This window comes from Phyllobates terribilis, unplaced genomic scaffold (genome assembly GCF_046119375.1).
Source record: "Phyllobates terribilis strain yellow unplaced genomic scaffold, ASM4611937v1 Scaffold_3__8_contigs__length_932513732, whole genome shotgun sequence".
Taxonomy (NCBI): Eukaryota; Metazoa; Chordata; class Amphibia; order Anura; family Dendrobatidae; genus Phyllobates; species Phyllobates terribilis.
The window spans coordinates 879,377,660-879,393,773 of NW_027362763.1; the positions used below are offsets into that span (position 1 = coordinate 879,377,660).

Here is a 16,114-nt window from a genome sequence, read left to right on the forward strand (position 1 = left end):
ATATTTCTACGATAACTGTGACCATCGCCCTCTTAATTTTATCGTTTTGATTATGAAAATAATCTCTTTTACATCAGATCATGATTTTACAGTAAGTTCCAAGCTTTATCCAAGAGGAAAGTTTAGGGATAAAGGGAAAGTTGATTTATTGAGATAAATATTCAAACTACAGTCCCAAAAGAAACATATGAGGTCAGAATAATATGAGAAACTCAGAAATATAATGCAAGCCATTTGCATAAAACATTATCTACTAGAAGTTTGGGATCCAGAAAGGAGATGGCCATGGTACGTAGGATGTCAAGAAATGTAAAATCTGCCTGAGAAAATCTGGAGTATGGTAAACTGATGAATTTGTCAAGTATGAGCTTCTTTGGAGAGGTTAAACTGTCTAAAGATACTCAAATTTTGCGCTTAGTGTTGTTGAAAAATCAAGGTGGCATTTTATTCCAATATTCACTCTTTGTCACCACTCTAAACATATTGCCAAAAATGAAATTCCACATACCGAGGAAACTTAATGTTGTTGCATGAAATTTACAGTCAACAGAAGGGTTTACAGTAGAGGCCAATCTAACGCTCTTGATAAGAGGCTTATAAAATAAGAAATCTGTTGGTGCAATATTTATAAGAAAACATTTGTTTAATAACCATCACCTGTGTATGAAAGATGCATTTATCAGTGAATTGACCAGGATGGCCGAGTGGTTAAGGCATTGGACTTAAGATCCAATGGATATGTATCCACGTGGGTTCAAACCCCACTCCTGCTATGGTTTTTACACTTGAAGTTAGTTAAGGTTTCTCAAAACAGAGTGATGATTGAGCAAAAGGAGAGCTATTATTGTCCGATAGTATCATTATATTTCTACGATAACTGTGACCATCGCCCTCTTAAGTTTATCATTTTGATTATGAATATAATCTCTTTTACATCAGATCATGATTTTACAGTAAGTTCCAAGCTTTATCCAAGAGGAAAGTTTAGGGATAAAGGGAAAGTTGATTTATTGAGATAAATATTCAAACTGCAGTCCCAAAAGAAACATATGAGGTCAGAATAGTATGAGAAACTCAGAAATATAATGCAAGCCATTTGCATAAAACATTATCTACTAGAAGCTTGGGATCCAGAAAGGAGATGGCCATGGTACGTAGCATGTCAAGAAATGCAAAATCTGCCTGATAAAATCAGGAGTATGCTAAACTGATGAATTTGTCAGGAATGTGCTTCTTTGGAGAGGTTAAACTGTCTAAAGATATTCAAATTTTGCGCTTAGTGTTGTTGAAAAATCAAGGTGGCATTTTGTTCCAATATTCACTCTTTGTCACCAATCTAAACATATAGCCAAAAATGAAATTCCATATAATGAGGAAACTTAATGTTGTTGCATAAAATTTACAGTCAACACAAGGGTTTACAGTAGAGGCCAATCTAATGCTCTTGATAAGTGGCTTATAAAATAAGAAATCTGTTAGTGCAAAATTTATAAGAAAACATTTGTTTAATAACAATCACCTGTGTATGAAAGATGCATTCATCAGTGAATTGACCAGGATGGCTGAGTGGTTAAGGCGTTGGACTTAAGATCCAATGGATATGTATCCACGTGGGTTCGAACCCCACTCCTGGTATGCTTTTTACACTTGAAGTTAGTTAAGGTTTCTCAAAACAGAGTGATGATTGAGCAAAAGGAGAGCTATTATTGTCCGATAGTATCATTATATTTCTATGATAACTGTGACCATCGCCCTCTTAAGTTTATCATTTTGATTATGAATATAATCTCTTTTACATCAGATCATGATTTTACAGTAAGTTCCAAGCTTTATCCAAGAGGAAAGTTTAGGGATAAAAGGAAAGTTGATTTATTGAGATAAATATTCAAACTACAGTCCCAAAAGAAACATATGAGGTCAGAATAGTATGAGAAACTCAGAAATATAATGCAAGCCATTTGCATAAAACATTATCTACTAGAAGCTTGGGATCCAGAAAGGAGATGGTCATGGTACGTAGGATGTCAAGAAATGCAAAATCTGCCTGATAAAATCAGGAGTATGCTAAACTGATGAATTTGTCAGGAATGAGCTTCTTTGGAGAGGTTAAACTGTCTAAAGATATTCAAATTTTGCGCTTAGTGTTGTTGAAAAATCAAGGTGGCATTTTATTCCAATATTCACTCTTTGTCACCAATCTAAACATATAGCCAAAAATGAAATTCCATATAATGAGGAAACTTAATGTTGTTGCATAAAATTTACAGTCAACACAAGGGTTTACAGTAGAGGCCAATCTAATGCTCTTGATAAGTGGCTTATAAAATAAGAAATCTGTTAGTGCAAAATTTATAAGAAAACATTTGTTTAATAACCATCACCTGTGTATGAAAGATGCATTCATCAGTGAATTGACCAGGATGGCCGAGTGGTTAAGGCGTAGGACTTAAGATCCAATGGATATGTATCCACGTGGGTTCGAACCCCACTCCTGGTATGATTTTTACACTCGAAGTTAGTTAAGGTTTCTCAAAACAGAGTGATGATTGAGCAAAAGGAGAGCTATTATTGTCCGATAGTATCATTATATTTCTACGATAACTGTGACCATCGCCCTCTTAAGTTTATCATTTTGATTATGAATATAATCTCTTTTACATCAGATCATGATTTTACAGTAAGTTCCAAGCTTTATCCAAGAGGAAAGTTTAGGGATAAAGGGAAAGTTGATTTATTGAGATAAATATTCAAACTACAGACCCAAAAGAAACATATGAGGTCAGAATAGTATGAGAAACTCAGAAATATAATGCAAGCCATTTGCATAAAACATTATCTACTAGAAGCTTGGGATCCAGAAAGGAGATGGCCATGGTACGTAGGATGTCAAGAAATGCAAAATCTGCCTGATAAAATCAGGAGTATGCTAAACTGATGAATTTGTCAGGAATGAGCTTCTTTGGAGAGGTTAAACTGTCTAAAGATATTCAAATTTTGCGCTTAGTGTTGTTGAAAAATCAAGGTGGCATTTTATTCCAATATTCACTCTTTGTCACCAATCTAAACATATAGCCAAAAATGAAATTCCATATAATGAGGAAACTTAATGTTGTTGCATAAAATTTACAGTCAACACAAGGGTTTACAGTAGAGGCCAATCTAATGCTCTTGATAAGTGGCTTATAAAATAAGAAATCTGTTAGTGCAAAATTTATAAGAAAACATTTGTTTAATAACAATCACCTGTGTATGAAAGATGCATTCATCAGTGAATTGACCAGGATGGCCGAGTGGTTAAGGCGTTGGACTTAAGATCCAATGGATATGTATCCACGTGGGTTCGAACCCCACTCCTGGTATGATTTTTACACTTCAAGTTAGTTAAGGTTTCTCAAAGCAGAGTGATGATTGAGCAAAAGGAGAGCTATTATTGTCCGATAGTATCATTATATTTCTATGATAACTGTGACCATCGCCCTCTTAAGTTTATCATTTTGATTATGAATATAATCTCTTTTACATCAGATCATGATTTTACAGTAAGTTCCAAGGTTTATCCAAGAGGAAAGTTTAGGGATAAAGGGAAAGTTGATTTATTGAGATAAATATTCAAACTACAGTCCCAAAAGAAACATATGAGGTCAGAATAGTATGAGAAACTCAGAAATATAATGCAAGCCATTTGCATAAAACATTATCTACTAGAAGCTTGGGATCCAGAAAGGAGATGGCCATGGTACGTAGGATGTCAAGAAATGCAAAATCTGCCTGATAAAATCAGGAGTATGCTAAACTGATGAATTTGTCAGGAATGAGCTTCTTTGGAGAGGTTAAACTGTCTAAAGATATTCAAATTTTGCGCTTAGTGTTGTTGAAAAATCAAGGTGGCATTTTATTCCAATATTCACTCTTTGTCACCAATCTAAACATATAGCCAAAAATGAAATTCCATATAATGAGGAAACTTAATGTTGTTGCATAAAATTTACAGTCAACACAAGGGTTTACAGTAGAGGCCAATCTAATGCTCTTGATAAGTGGCTTATAAAATAAGAAATCTGTTAGTGCAAAATTTATAAGAAAACATTTGTTTAATAACAATCACCTGTGTATGAAAGATGCATTCATCAGTGAATTGACCAGGATGGCCGAGTGGTTAAGGCGTTGGACTTAAGATCCAATGGATATGTATCCACGTGGGTTCAAACCCCACTCCTGGTATGGTTTTAACACTTGAACGATAAAACAATGATATCCCTCCTTTGGCTCAATCATCACTCCGTTTTGAGAAACCTTGACTAACTTCAAGTGTAAAAATCATACCAGGAGTGGGGTTCGAATTTTATCGTTTTGATTATGAAAATAATCTCTTTTACATCAGATCATTATTTTACAGTAAGTTCCAAGCTTTATCCAGGAGGAAAGTTTAGGGATAAAGGGAAAGTTGATTTATTGAGATAAATATTCAAACTACAGTCCCAAAAGAAACATATGAGGTCAGAATATTATGAGAAACTCAGAAATATAATGCAAGCCATTTGCTGAAAACATTATCTACTAGAAGTTTGGGATCCAATCTAATGCTCTTGATAAGTGGCTTATAAAATAAGAAATCTGTTTGTGCAATATTTATAAGAAAACATTTGTTTAATAACCATCACCTGTGTATGAAAGATGCATTGCTCAGTGAATTGACCAGGATGGCTGAGTGGTTAAGGCATAGGCCTTAAGATCCAATGGATATGTATCCGCGTGGGATCAAACCCCACTGCTGGTATGACTTTTACACTTGAAGTTAGACAAGGTTTCTCAAAATGGAGTGATGATTGGACAAAAGGAAAGCTGTTATTGTCCAATAGTATCGTCATATTTCTACGATAACTGTGACCATCGCCCTCTCAATTTTATCGTTTTGATTATGAAAATAATCTCTTTTACATCAGATCATGATTTTACAGTAAGTTCCAAGCTTTATCCAAGAGGAAAGTTTAGGGATAAAGGGAAAGTTGATTTATTGAGATAAATATTCAAACTACAGTCCCAAAAGAAACATATGAGGTCAGAATAATATGAGAAACTCAGAAATATAATGCAAGCCATTTGCATAAAACATTATCTACTAGAAGTTTAGGATCTTGAAAGGAGATGGCCATTGTACGTAGGATGTCAAGAAATGTAAAATCTGCCTGAGAAACTCTGGAGTATGGTACACTGATGAATTTGTCAAGTATGAGCTTCTTTGGAGAGGTTAAACTGTCTAAAGATACTCAAATTTTGCCCTTAGTGTTGTTGAAAAGTCAAGGTGGCATTTTATTCCAATATTCACTCTTTGTCACCACTCTAAACATATTGCCAAAAATGAACTTCCACATACCGAGGAAACTTAATGTTGTTGCATAAAATTTACAGTGAAAACAAGGGTTTACAGTAGAGGCCAATCTAATGCTCTTGATAAGTGGCTTATAAAATAAGAAATCTGTTAGTGCAAAATTTATAAGAAAACATTTGTTTAATAACCATCACCTGTGTATGAAAGATGCATTCTTCAGCGAATTGACTAGGATGGCCGAGTTGTTAAGGTGTTGGACTTAAGATCCAATGGATATGTATCCACGTGGGTTCGAACCCCACTCCTGGTAAGATTTTTACACTTGAAGTTAGTCAAGGTTTCTCAAAACGGAGTGATGATTGAGCAAAAGGAGAGCTATTATTGTCCGATAGTATCGTTATATTTCTTCGATAACTGTGACCATCGCCCTCTTAAGTTTATCATTTTGATTATGAATATAATCTCTTTTACATCAGATCATGATTTTACAGTAAGTTCCAAGCTTTATCCAAGAGGAAAGTTTAGGGATAAAGGGAAAGTTGATTTATTGAGATAAATATTCAAACTACAGTCCCAAAAGAAACATATGAGGTCAGAATAGTATGAGAAACTCAGAAATATAATGCAAGCCATTTGCATAAAACATTATCTACTAGAAGCTTGGGATCCAGAAAGGAGATGGCCATGGTACGTAGGATGTCAAGAAATGCAAAATCTGCCTGATAAAATCAGGAGTATGCTAAACTGATGAATTTGTCAGGAATGAGCTTCTTTGGAGAGGTTAAACTGTCTAAAGATATTCAAATTTTGCGCTTAGTGTTGTTGAAAAATCAAGGTGGCATTTTATTCCAATATTCACTCTTTGTCACCAATCTAAACATATAGCCAAAAATGAAATTCCATATAATGAGGAAACTTAATGTTGTTGCATAAAATTTACAGTCAACACAAGGGTTTACAGTAGAGGCCAATCTATTGCTCTTGATAAGTGGCTTATAAAATAAGAAATCTGTTAGTGCAAAATTTATAAGAAAACATTTGTTTAATAACAATCACCTGTGTATGAAAGATGCATTCATCAGTGAATTGACCAGGATGGCCGAGTGGTTAAGGCGTTGGACTTAAGATCCAATGGATATGTATCCACGTGGGTTCAAACCCCACTCCTGGTATGATTTTAACACTTGAACGATAAAACAATAATAGCCCTCCTTTGGCTCAATCATCACTCCGTTTTGAGAAACCTTGACTAACTTCAAGTGTAAAAATCATACCAGGAGTGGGGTTCGAATTTTATCGTTTTGATTATGAAAATAATCTCTTTTACATCAGATCATTATTTTACAGTAAGTTCCAAGCTTTATCCAGGAGGAAAGTTTAGGGATAAAGGGAAAGTTGATTTATTGAGATAAATATTCAAACTACAGTCCCAAAAGAAACATATGAGGTCAGAATATTATGAGAAACTCAGAAATATAATGCAAGCCATTTGCTGAAAACATTATCTACTAGAAGTTTGGGATCCAATCTAATGCTCTTGATAAGTGGCTTATAAAATAAGAAATCTGTTTGTGCAATATTTATAAGAAAACATTTGTTTAATAACCATCACCTGTGTATGAAAGATGCATTGCTCAGTGAATTGACCAGGATGGCTGAGTGGTTAAGGCATAGGCCTTAAGATCCAATGGATATGTATCCGCGTGGGATCAAACCCCACTGCTGGTATGACTTTTACACTTGAAGTTAGACAAGGTTTCTCAAAATGGAGTGATGATTGGACAAAAGGAAAGCTGTTATTGTCCAATAGTATCGTCATATTTCTACGATAACTGTGACCATCGCCCTCTCAATTTTATCGTTTTGATTATGAAAATAATCTCTTTTACATCAGATCATGATTTTACAGTAAGTTCCAAGCTTTATTCAAGAGGAAAGTTTAGGGATAAAGGGAAAGTTGATTTATTGAGATAAATATTCAAACTACAGTCCCAAAAGAAACATATGAGGTCAGAATAATATGAGAAACTCAGAAATATAATGCAAGCCATTTGCATAAAACATTATCTACTAGAAGTTTAGGATCTTGAAAGGAGATGGCCATTGTACGTAGGATGTCAAGAAATGTAAAATCTGCCTGAGAAACTCTGGAGTATGGTACACTGATGAATTTGTCAAGTATGAGCTTCTTTGGAGAGGTTAAACTGTCTAAAGATACTCAAATTTTGCCCTTAGTGTTGTTGAAAAGTCAAGGTGGCATTTTATTCCAATATTCACTCTTTGTCACCACTCTAAACATATTGCCAAAAATGAAATTCCACATACCGAGGAAACTTAATGTTGTTGCATAAAATTTACAGTGAAAACAAGGGTTTACAGTAGAGGCCAATCTAATGCTCTTGATAAGTGGCTTATAAAATAAGAAATCTGTTAGTGCAAAATTTATAAGAAAACATTTGTTTAATAACCATCACCTGTGTATGAAAGATGCATTCTTCAGTGAATTGACTAGGATGGCCGAGTGGTTAAGGTGTTGGACTTAAGATCCAATGGATATGTATCCACGTGGGTTCGAACCCCACTCCTGGTAAGATTTTTACACTTGAAGTTAGTCAAGGTTTCTCAAAACGGAGTGATGATTGAGCAAAAGGAGAGCTATTATTGTCCGATAGTATCGTTATATTTCTTCGATAACTGTGACCATCGCCCTCTTAAGTTTATCATTTTGATTATGAAAATAATCTCTTTTACATCAGATCATGATTTTACAGTAAGTTCCAAGCTTTATCCAAGAGGAAAGTTTAGGGATAAAGGGAAAGTTGATTTATTGAGATAAATATTCAAACTACAGTCCCAAAAGAAACATATGAGGTCAGAATAGTATGAGAAACTCAGAAATATAATGCAAGCCATTTGCATAAAACATTATCTACTAGAAGCTTGGGATCCAGAAAGGAGATGGCCATGGTACGTAGGATGTCAAGAAATGCAAAATCTGCCTGATAAAATCAGGAGTATGCTAAACTGATGAATTTGTCAGGAATGAGCTTCTTTGGAGAGGTTAAACTGTCTAAAGATATTCAAATTTTGCGCTTAGTGTTGTTGAAAAATCAAGGTGGCATTTTATTCCAATATTCACTCTTTGTCACCAATCTAAACATATAGCCAAAAATGAAATTCCATATAATGAGGAAACTTAATGTTGTTGCATAAAATTTACAGTCAACACAAGGGTTTACAGTAGAGGCCAATCTAATGCTCTTGATAAGTGGCTTATAAAATAAGAAATCTGTTAGTGCAAAATTTATAAGAAAACATTTGTTTAATAACAATCACCTGTGTATGAAAGATGCATTCATCAGTGAATTGACCAGGATGGCCGAGTGGTTAAGGCGTTGGACTTAAGATCCAATGGATATGTATCCACGTGGGTTCAAACCCCACTCCTGGTATGATTTTAACACTTGAACGATAAAACAATAATAGCCCTCCTTTGGCTCAATCATCACTCCGTTTTGAGAAACCTTGACTAACTTCAAGTGTAAAAATCATACCAGGAGTGGGGTTCGAATTTTATCGTTTTGATTATGAAAATAATCTCTTTTACATCAGATCATTATTTTACAGTAAGTTCCAAGCTTTATCCAGGAGGAAAGTTTAGGGATAAAGGGAAAGTTGATTTATTGAGATAAATATTCAAACTACAGTCCCAAAAGAAACATATGAGGTCAGAATATTATGAGAAACTCAGAAATATAATGCAAGCCATTTGCTGAAAACATTATCTACTAGAAGTTTGGGATCCAATCTAATGCTCTTGATAAGTGGCTTATAAAATAAGAAATCTGTTTGTGCAATATTTATAAGAAAACATTTGTTTAATAACCATCACCTGTGTATGAAAGATGCATTGCTCAGTGAATTGACCAGGATGGCTGAGTGGTTAAGGCATAGGCCTTAAGATCCAATGGATATGTATCCGCGTGGGTTCAAACCCCACTGCTGGTATGACTTTTACACTTGAAGTTAGACAAGGTTTCTCAAAATGGAGTGATGATTGGACAAAAGGAAAGCTGTTATTGTCCAATAGTATCGTCATATTTCTACGATAACTGTGACCATCGCCCTCTCAATTTTATCGTTTTGATTATGAAAATAATCTCTTTAACATCAGATCATGATTTTACAGTAAGTTCCAAGCTTTATCCAAGAGGAAAGTTTAGGGATAAAGGGAAAGTTGATTTATTGAGATAAATATTCAAACTACAGTCCCAAAAGAAACATATGAGGTCAGAATAATATGAGAAACTCAGAAATATAATGCAAGCCATTTGCATAAAACATTATCTACTAGAAGTTTAGGATCTTGAAAGGAGATGGCCATTGTACGTAGGATGTCAAGAAATGTAAAATCTGCCTGAGAAACTCTGGAGTATGGTACACTGATGAATTTGTCAAGTATGAGCTTCTTTGGAGAGGTTAAACTGTCTAAAGATACTCAAATTTTGCCCTTAGTGTTGTTGAAAAGTCAAGGTGGCATTTTATTCCAATATTCACTCTTTGTCACCACTCTAAACATATTGCCAAAAATGAAATTCCACATACCGAGGAAACTTAATGTTGTTGCATAAAATTTACAGTGAAAACAAGGGTTTACAGTAGAGGCCAATCTAATGCTCTTGATAAGTGGCTTATAAAATAAGAAATCTGTTAGTGCAAAATTTATAAGAAAACATTTGTTTAATAACCATCACCTGTGTATGAAAGATGCATTCTTCAGTGAATTGACTAGGATGGCCGAGTGGTTAAGGTGTTGGACTTAAGATCCAATGGATATGTATCCACGTGGGTTCGAACCCCACTCCTGGTAAGATTTTTACACTTGAAGTTAGTCAAGGTTTCTCAAAACGGAGTGATGATTGAGCAAAAGGAGAGCTATTATTGTCCGATAGTATCGTTATATTTCTTCGATAACTGTGACCATCGCCCTCTTAAGTTTATCATTTTGATTATGAAAATAATCTCTTTTACATCAGATCATGATTTTACAGTAAGTTCCAAGCTTTATCCAAGAGGAAAGTTTAGGGATAAAGGGAAAGTTGATTTATTGAGATAAATATTCAAACTACAGTCCCAAAAGAAACATATGAGGTCAGAATAGTATGAGAAACTCAGAAATATAATGCAAGCCATTTGCATAAAACATTATCTACTAGAAGCTTGGGATCCAGAAAGGAGATGGCCATGGTACGTAGGATGTCAAGAAATGCAAAATCTGCCTGATAAAATCAGGAGTATGCTAAACTGATGAATTTGTCAGGAATGAGCTTCTTTGGAGAGGTTAAACTGTCTAAAGATATTCAAATTTTGCGCTTAGTGTTGTTGAAAAATCAAGGTGGCATTTTATTCCAATATTCACTCTTTGTCACCAATCTAAACATATAGCCAAAAATGAAATTCCATATAATGAGGAAACTTAATGTTGTTGCATAAAATTTACAGTCAACACAAGGGTTTACAGTAGAGGCCAATCTAATGCTCTTGATAAGTGGCTTATAAAATAAGAAATCTGTTAGTGCAAAATTTATAAGAAAACATTTGTTTAATAACAATCACCTGTGTATGAAAGATGCATTCATCAGTGAATTGACCAGGATGGCCGAGTGGTTAAGGCGTTGGACTTAAGATCCAATGGATATGTATCCACGTGGGTTCAAACCCCACTCCTGGTATGATTTTAACACTTGAACGATAAAACAATAATAGCCCTCCTTTGGCTCAATCATCACTCCGTTTTGAGAAACCTTGACTAACTTCAAGTGTAAAAATCATACCAGGAGTGGGGTTTGAATTTTATCGTTTTGATTATGAAAATAATCTCTTTTACATCAGATCATTATTTTACAGTAAGTTCCAAGCTTTATCCAGGAGGAAAGTTTAGGGATAAAGGGAAAGTTGATTTATTGAGATAAATATTCAAACTACAGTCCCAAAAGAAACATATGAGGTCAGAATATTATGAGAAACTCAGAAATATAATGCAAGCCATTTGCTGAAAACATTATCTACTAGAAGTTTGGGATCCAATCTAATGCTCTTGATAAGTGGCTTATAAAATAAGAAATCTGTTTGTGCAATATTTATAAGAAAACATTTGTTTAATAACCATCACCTGTGTATGAAAGATGCATTGCTCAGTGAATTGACCAGGATGGCTGAGTGGTTAAGGCATAGGCCTTAAGATCCAATGGATATGTATCTGCGTGGGTTCAAACCCCACTGCTGGTATGACTTTTACACTTGAAGTTAGACAAGGTTTCTCAAAATGGAGTGATGATTGGACAAAAGGAAAGCTGTTATTGTCCAATAGTATCGTCATATTTCTACGATAACTGTGACCATCGCCCTCTCAATTTTATCGTTTTGATTATGAAAATAATCTCTTTTACATCAGATCATGATTTTACAGTAAGTTCCAAGCTTTATCCAAGAGGAAAGTTTAGGGATAAAGGGAAAGTTGATTTATGGAGATAAATATTCAAACTACAGTCCCAAAAGAAACATATGAGGTCAGAATAATATGAGAAACTCAGAAATATAATGCAAGCCATTTGCATAAAACATTATCTACTAGAAGATTAGGATCTTGAAAGGAGATGGCCATTGTACGTAGGATGTCAAGAAATGTAAAATCTGCCTGAGAAACTCTGGAGTATGGTACACTGATGAATTTGTCAAGTATGAGCTTCTTTGGAGAGGTTAAACTGTCTAAAGATACTCAAATTTTGCCCTTAGTGTTGTTGAAAAGTCAAGGTGGCATTTTATTCCAATATTCACTCTTTGTCACCACTCTAAACATATTGCCAAAAATGAAATTCCACATACCGAGGAAACTTAATGTTGTTGCATAAAATTTACAGTGAAAACAAGGGTTTACAGTAGAGGCCAATCTAATGCTCTTGATAAGTGGCTTATAAAATAAGAAATCTGTTAGTGCAAAATTTATAAGAAAACATTTGTTTAATAACAATCACCTGTGTATGAAAGATGCATTCTTCAGTGAATTGACTAGGATGGCCGAGTGGTTAAGGTGTTGGACTTAAGATCCAATGGATATGTATCCACGTGGGTTCGAACCCCACTCCTGGTAAGATTTTTACACTTGAAGTTAGTCAAGGTTTCTCAAAACGGAGTGATGATTGAGCAAAAGGAGAGCTATTATTGTCCGATAGTATCGTTATATTTCTTCGATAACTGTGACCATCGCCCTCTTAAGTTTATCATTTTGATTATGAAAATAATCTCTTTTACATCAGATCATGATTTTACAGTAAGTTCCAAGCTTTATCCAAGAGGAAAGTTTAGGGATAAAGGGAAAGTTGATTTATTGAGATAAATATTCAAACTACAGTCCCAAAAGAAACATATGAGGTCAGAATAGTATGAGAAACTCAGAAATATAATGCAAGCCATTTGCATAAAACATTATCTACTAGAAGCTTGGGATCCAGAAAGGAGATGGCCATGGTACGTAGGATGTCAAGAAATGCAAAATCTGCCTGATAAAATCAGGAGTATGCTAAACTGATGAATTTGTCAGGAATGAGCTTCTTTGGAGAGGTTAAACTGTCTAAAGATATTCAAATTTTGCGCTTAGTGTTGTTGAAAAATCAAGGTGGCATTTTATTCCAATATTCACTCTTTGTCACCAATCTAAACATATAGCCAAAAATGAAATTCCATATAATGAGGAAACTTAATGTTGTTGCATAAAATTTACAGTCAACACAAGGGTTTACAGTAGAGGCCAATCTAATGCTCTTGATAAGTGGCTTATAAAATAAGAAATCTGTTAGTGCAAAATTTATAAGAAAACATTTGTTTAATAACAATCACCTGTGTATGAAAGATGCATTCATCAGTGAATTGACCAGGATGGCCGAGTGGTTAAGGCGTTGGACTTAAGATCCAATGGATATGTATCCACGTGGGTTCGAGCCCCACTCCTGGTATGATTTTTACACTTCAAGTTAGTTAAGGTTTCTCAAAACAGAGTGATGATTGAGCAAAAGGAGAGCTATTAATGTCCGATAGTATCATTATATTTCTACGATAACTGTGACCATCGCCCTCTTAAGTTTATCATTTTGATTATGAATATAATCTCTTTTACATCAGATCATGATTTTACAGTAAGTTCCAAGCTTTATCCAAGAGGAAAGTTTAGGGATAAAGGGAAAGTTGATTTATTGAGATAAATATTCAAACTACAGTCCCAAAAGAAACATATGAGGTCAGAATAGTATGAGAAACTCAGAAATATAATGCAAGCCATTTGCATAAAACATTATCTACTAGAAGCTTGGGATCCAGAAAGGAGATGGCCATGGTACGTAGGATGTCAAGAAATGCAAAATCTGCCTGATTAAATCAGGAGTATGCTAAACTGATGAATTTGTCAGGAATGAGCTTCTTTGGAGAGGTTAAACTGTCTAAAGATATTCAAATTTTGCGCTTAGTGTTGTTGAAAAATCAAGGTGGCATTTTATTCCAATATTCACTCTTTGTCACCAATCTAAACATATAGCCAAAAATGAAATTCCATATAATGAGGAAACTTAATGTTGTTGCATAAAATTTACAGTCAACACAAGGGTTTACAGTAGAGGCCAATCTAATGCTCTTGATAAGTGGCTTATAAAATAAGAAATCTGTTAGTGCAAAATTTATAAGAAAACATTTGTTTAATAACAATCACCTGTGTATGAAAGATGCATTCATCAGTGAATTGACCAGGATGGCCGAGTGGTTAAGGCGTTGGACTTAAGATCCAATGGATATGTATCCATGTGGGTTCGAACCCCACTCCTGGTATGATTTTTACACTTCAAGTTAGTTAAGGTTTCTCAAAACAGAGTGATGATTGAGCAAAAGGAGAGCTATTAATGTCCGATAGTATCATTATATTTCTACGATAACTGTGACCATCGCCCTCTTAAGTTTATCATTTTGATTATGAATATAATCTCTTTTACATCAGATCATGATTTTACAGTAAGTTCCAAGCTTTATCCAAGAGGAAAGTTTAGGGATAAAGGGAAAGTTGATTTATTGAGATAAATATTCAAACTACAGTCCCAAAAGAAACATATGAGGTCAGAATAGTATGAGAAACTCAGAAATATAATGCAAGCCATTTGCATAAAACATTATCTACTAGAAGCTTGGGATCCAGAAAGGAGATGGCCATGGTACGTAGGATGTCAAGAAATGCAAAATCTGCCTGATAAAATCAGGAGTATGCTAAACTGATGAATTTGTCAGGAATGAGCTTCTTTGGAGAGGTTAAACTGTCTAAAGATATTCAAATTTTGCGCTTAGTGTTGTTGAAAAATCAAGGTGGCATTTTATTCCAATATTCACTCTTTGTCACCAATCTAAACATATAGCCAAAAATGAAATTTCATATAATGAGGAAACTTAATGTTGTTGCATAAAATTTACAGTCAACACAAGGGTTTACAGTAGAGGCCAATCTAATGCTCTTGATAAGTGGCTTATAAAATAAGAAATCTGTTAGTGCAAAATTTATAAGAAAACATTTGTTTAATAACAATCACCTGTGTATGAAAGATGCATTCATCAGTGAATTGACCAGGATGGCCGAGTGGTTAAGGTGTTGGACTTAAGATCCAATGGATATGTGTCCACGTGGGTTCAAACCCCACTCCTGGTATGCTTTTAACACTTGAACGATAAAACAATAATAGCCCTCCTTTGGCTCAATCATCACTCTGTTTTGAGAAACCTTGACTAACTTCAAGTGTAAAAATCATACCAGGAGTGGGGTTCGAATTTTATCGTTTTGATTATGAAAATAATCTCTTTTACATCAGATCATTATTTTACAGTAAGTTCAAAGCTTTATCCAGGAGGAAAGTTTAGGGATAAAGGGAAAGTTGATTTATTGAGATAAATATTCAAACTACAGTCCCAAAAGAAACATATGAGGTCAGAATATTATGAGAAACTCAGAAATATAATGCAAGCCATTTGCTGAAAACATTATCTACTAGAAGTTTGGGATCCAATCTAATGCTCTTGATAAGTGGCTTATAAAATAAGAAATCTGTTTGTGCAATATTTATAAGAAAACATTTGTTTAATAACCATCACCTGTGTATGAAAGATGCATTGCTCAGTGAATTGACCAGGATGGCTGAGTGGTTAAGGCATAGGCCTTAAGATCCAATGGATATGTATCCGCGTGGGTTCAAGCCCCACTGCTGGTATGACTTTTACACTTGAAGTTAGACAAGGTTTCTCAAAATGGAGTGATTATTGGACAAAAGGAAAGCTGTTATTGTCCAATAGTATCGTCATATTTCTACGATAACTGTGACCATCGCCCTCTCAATTTTATCGTTTTGATTATGAAAATAATCTCTTTTACATCAGATCATGATTTTACAGTAAGTTCCAAGCTTTATCCAAGAGGAAAGTTTAGGGATAAAGGGAAAGTTGATTTATTGAGATAAATATTCAAACTACAGTCCCAAAAGAAACATATGAGGTCAGAATAATATGAGAAACTCAGAAATATAATGCAAGCCATTTGCATAAAACATTATCTACTAGAAGTTTAGGATCTTGAAAGGAGATGGCCATTGTACGTAGGATGTCAAGAAATGTAAAATCTGCCTGAGAAACTCTGGAGTATGGTACACTGATGAATTTGTCAAGTATGAGCTTCTTTGGAGAGGTTAAACTGTCTAAAGATACTCA

At 34.6% G+C, this 16,114-nt stretch overlaps 17 non-coding genes across 17 annotated transcripts; all 17 read left to right on the forward strand.

Annotated features, from left to right (window-relative positions):
- The first annotated feature begins 690 nt into the window (after window positions 1-690).
- Window positions 691-773, forward strand: TRNAL-UAA (transfer RNA leucine (anticodon UAA)). Its single transcript has one exon. It is a non-coding gene; the product is annotated as a tRNA-Leu (tRNA).
- A 779-nt stretch (window positions 774-1,552) lies between these two features.
- TRNAL-UAA (transfer RNA leucine (anticodon UAA)) lies at window positions 1,553-1,635 on the forward strand. Its single transcript has one exon. It is a non-coding gene; the product is annotated as a tRNA-Leu (tRNA).
- A 779-nt stretch (window positions 1,636-2,414) lies between these two features.
- Window positions 2,415-2,497, forward strand: TRNAL-UAA (transfer RNA leucine (anticodon UAA)). The gene has a single exon. It is a non-coding gene; the product is annotated as a tRNA-Leu (tRNA).
- Window positions 2,498-3,276: 779 nt separating this feature from the next.
- TRNAL-UAA (transfer RNA leucine (anticodon UAA)) lies at window positions 3,277-3,359 on the forward strand. Its single transcript has one exon. It is a non-coding gene; the product is annotated as a tRNA-Leu (tRNA).
- A 779-nt stretch (window positions 3,360-4,138) lies between these two features.
- TRNAL-UAA (transfer RNA leucine (anticodon UAA)) lies at window positions 4,139-4,221 on the forward strand. The gene has a single exon. It is a non-coding gene; the product is annotated as a tRNA-Leu (tRNA).
- Window positions 4,222-5,556: 1,335 nt separating this feature from the next.
- Window positions 5,557-5,639, forward strand: TRNAL-UAA (transfer RNA leucine (anticodon UAA)). Its single transcript has one exon. It is a non-coding gene; the product is annotated as a tRNA-Leu (tRNA).
- A 779-nt stretch (window positions 5,640-6,418) lies between these two features.
- TRNAL-UAA (transfer RNA leucine (anticodon UAA)) lies at window positions 6,419-6,501 on the forward strand. The gene has a single exon. It is a non-coding gene; the product is annotated as a tRNA-Leu (tRNA).
- A 1,335-nt stretch (window positions 6,502-7,836) lies between these two features.
- Window positions 7,837-7,919, forward strand: TRNAL-UAA (transfer RNA leucine (anticodon UAA)). Its single transcript has one exon. It is a non-coding gene; the product is annotated as a tRNA-Leu (tRNA).
- A 779-nt stretch (window positions 7,920-8,698) lies between these two features.
- Window positions 8,699-8,781, forward strand: TRNAL-UAA (transfer RNA leucine (anticodon UAA)). Its single transcript has one exon. It is a non-coding gene; the product is annotated as a tRNA-Leu (tRNA).
- A 473-nt stretch (window positions 8,782-9,254) lies between these two features.
- On the forward strand, window positions 9,255-9,337 carry TRNAL-UAA (transfer RNA leucine (anticodon UAA)). Its single transcript has one exon. It is a non-coding gene; the product is annotated as a tRNA-Leu (tRNA).
- Window positions 9,338-10,116: 779 nt separating this feature from the next.
- Window positions 10,117-10,199, forward strand: TRNAL-UAA (transfer RNA leucine (anticodon UAA)). The gene has a single exon. It is a non-coding gene; the product is annotated as a tRNA-Leu (tRNA).
- A 779-nt stretch (window positions 10,200-10,978) lies between these two features.
- TRNAL-UAA (transfer RNA leucine (anticodon UAA)) lies at window positions 10,979-11,061 on the forward strand. Its single transcript has one exon. It is a non-coding gene; the product is annotated as a tRNA-Leu (tRNA).
- A 1,335-nt stretch (window positions 11,062-12,396) lies between these two features.
- On the forward strand, window positions 12,397-12,479 carry TRNAL-UAA (transfer RNA leucine (anticodon UAA)). Its single transcript has one exon. It is a non-coding gene; the product is annotated as a tRNA-Leu (tRNA).
- Window positions 12,480-13,258: 779 nt separating this feature from the next.
- Window positions 13,259-13,341, forward strand: TRNAL-UAA (transfer RNA leucine (anticodon UAA)). The gene has a single exon. It is a non-coding gene; the product is annotated as a tRNA-Leu (tRNA).
- Window positions 13,342-14,120: 779 nt separating this feature from the next.
- On the forward strand, window positions 14,121-14,203 carry TRNAL-UAA (transfer RNA leucine (anticodon UAA)). Its single transcript has one exon. It is a non-coding gene; the product is annotated as a tRNA-Leu (tRNA).
- Window positions 14,204-14,982: 779 nt separating this feature from the next.
- On the forward strand, window positions 14,983-15,065 carry TRNAL-UAA (transfer RNA leucine (anticodon UAA)). The gene has a single exon. It is a non-coding gene; the product is annotated as a tRNA-Leu (tRNA).
- A 473-nt stretch (window positions 15,066-15,538) lies between these two features.
- Window positions 15,539-15,621, forward strand: TRNAL-UAA (transfer RNA leucine (anticodon UAA)). The gene has a single exon. It is a non-coding gene; the product is annotated as a tRNA-Leu (tRNA).
- The last annotated feature ends 493 nt before the right edge of the window (window positions 15,622-16,114 follow it).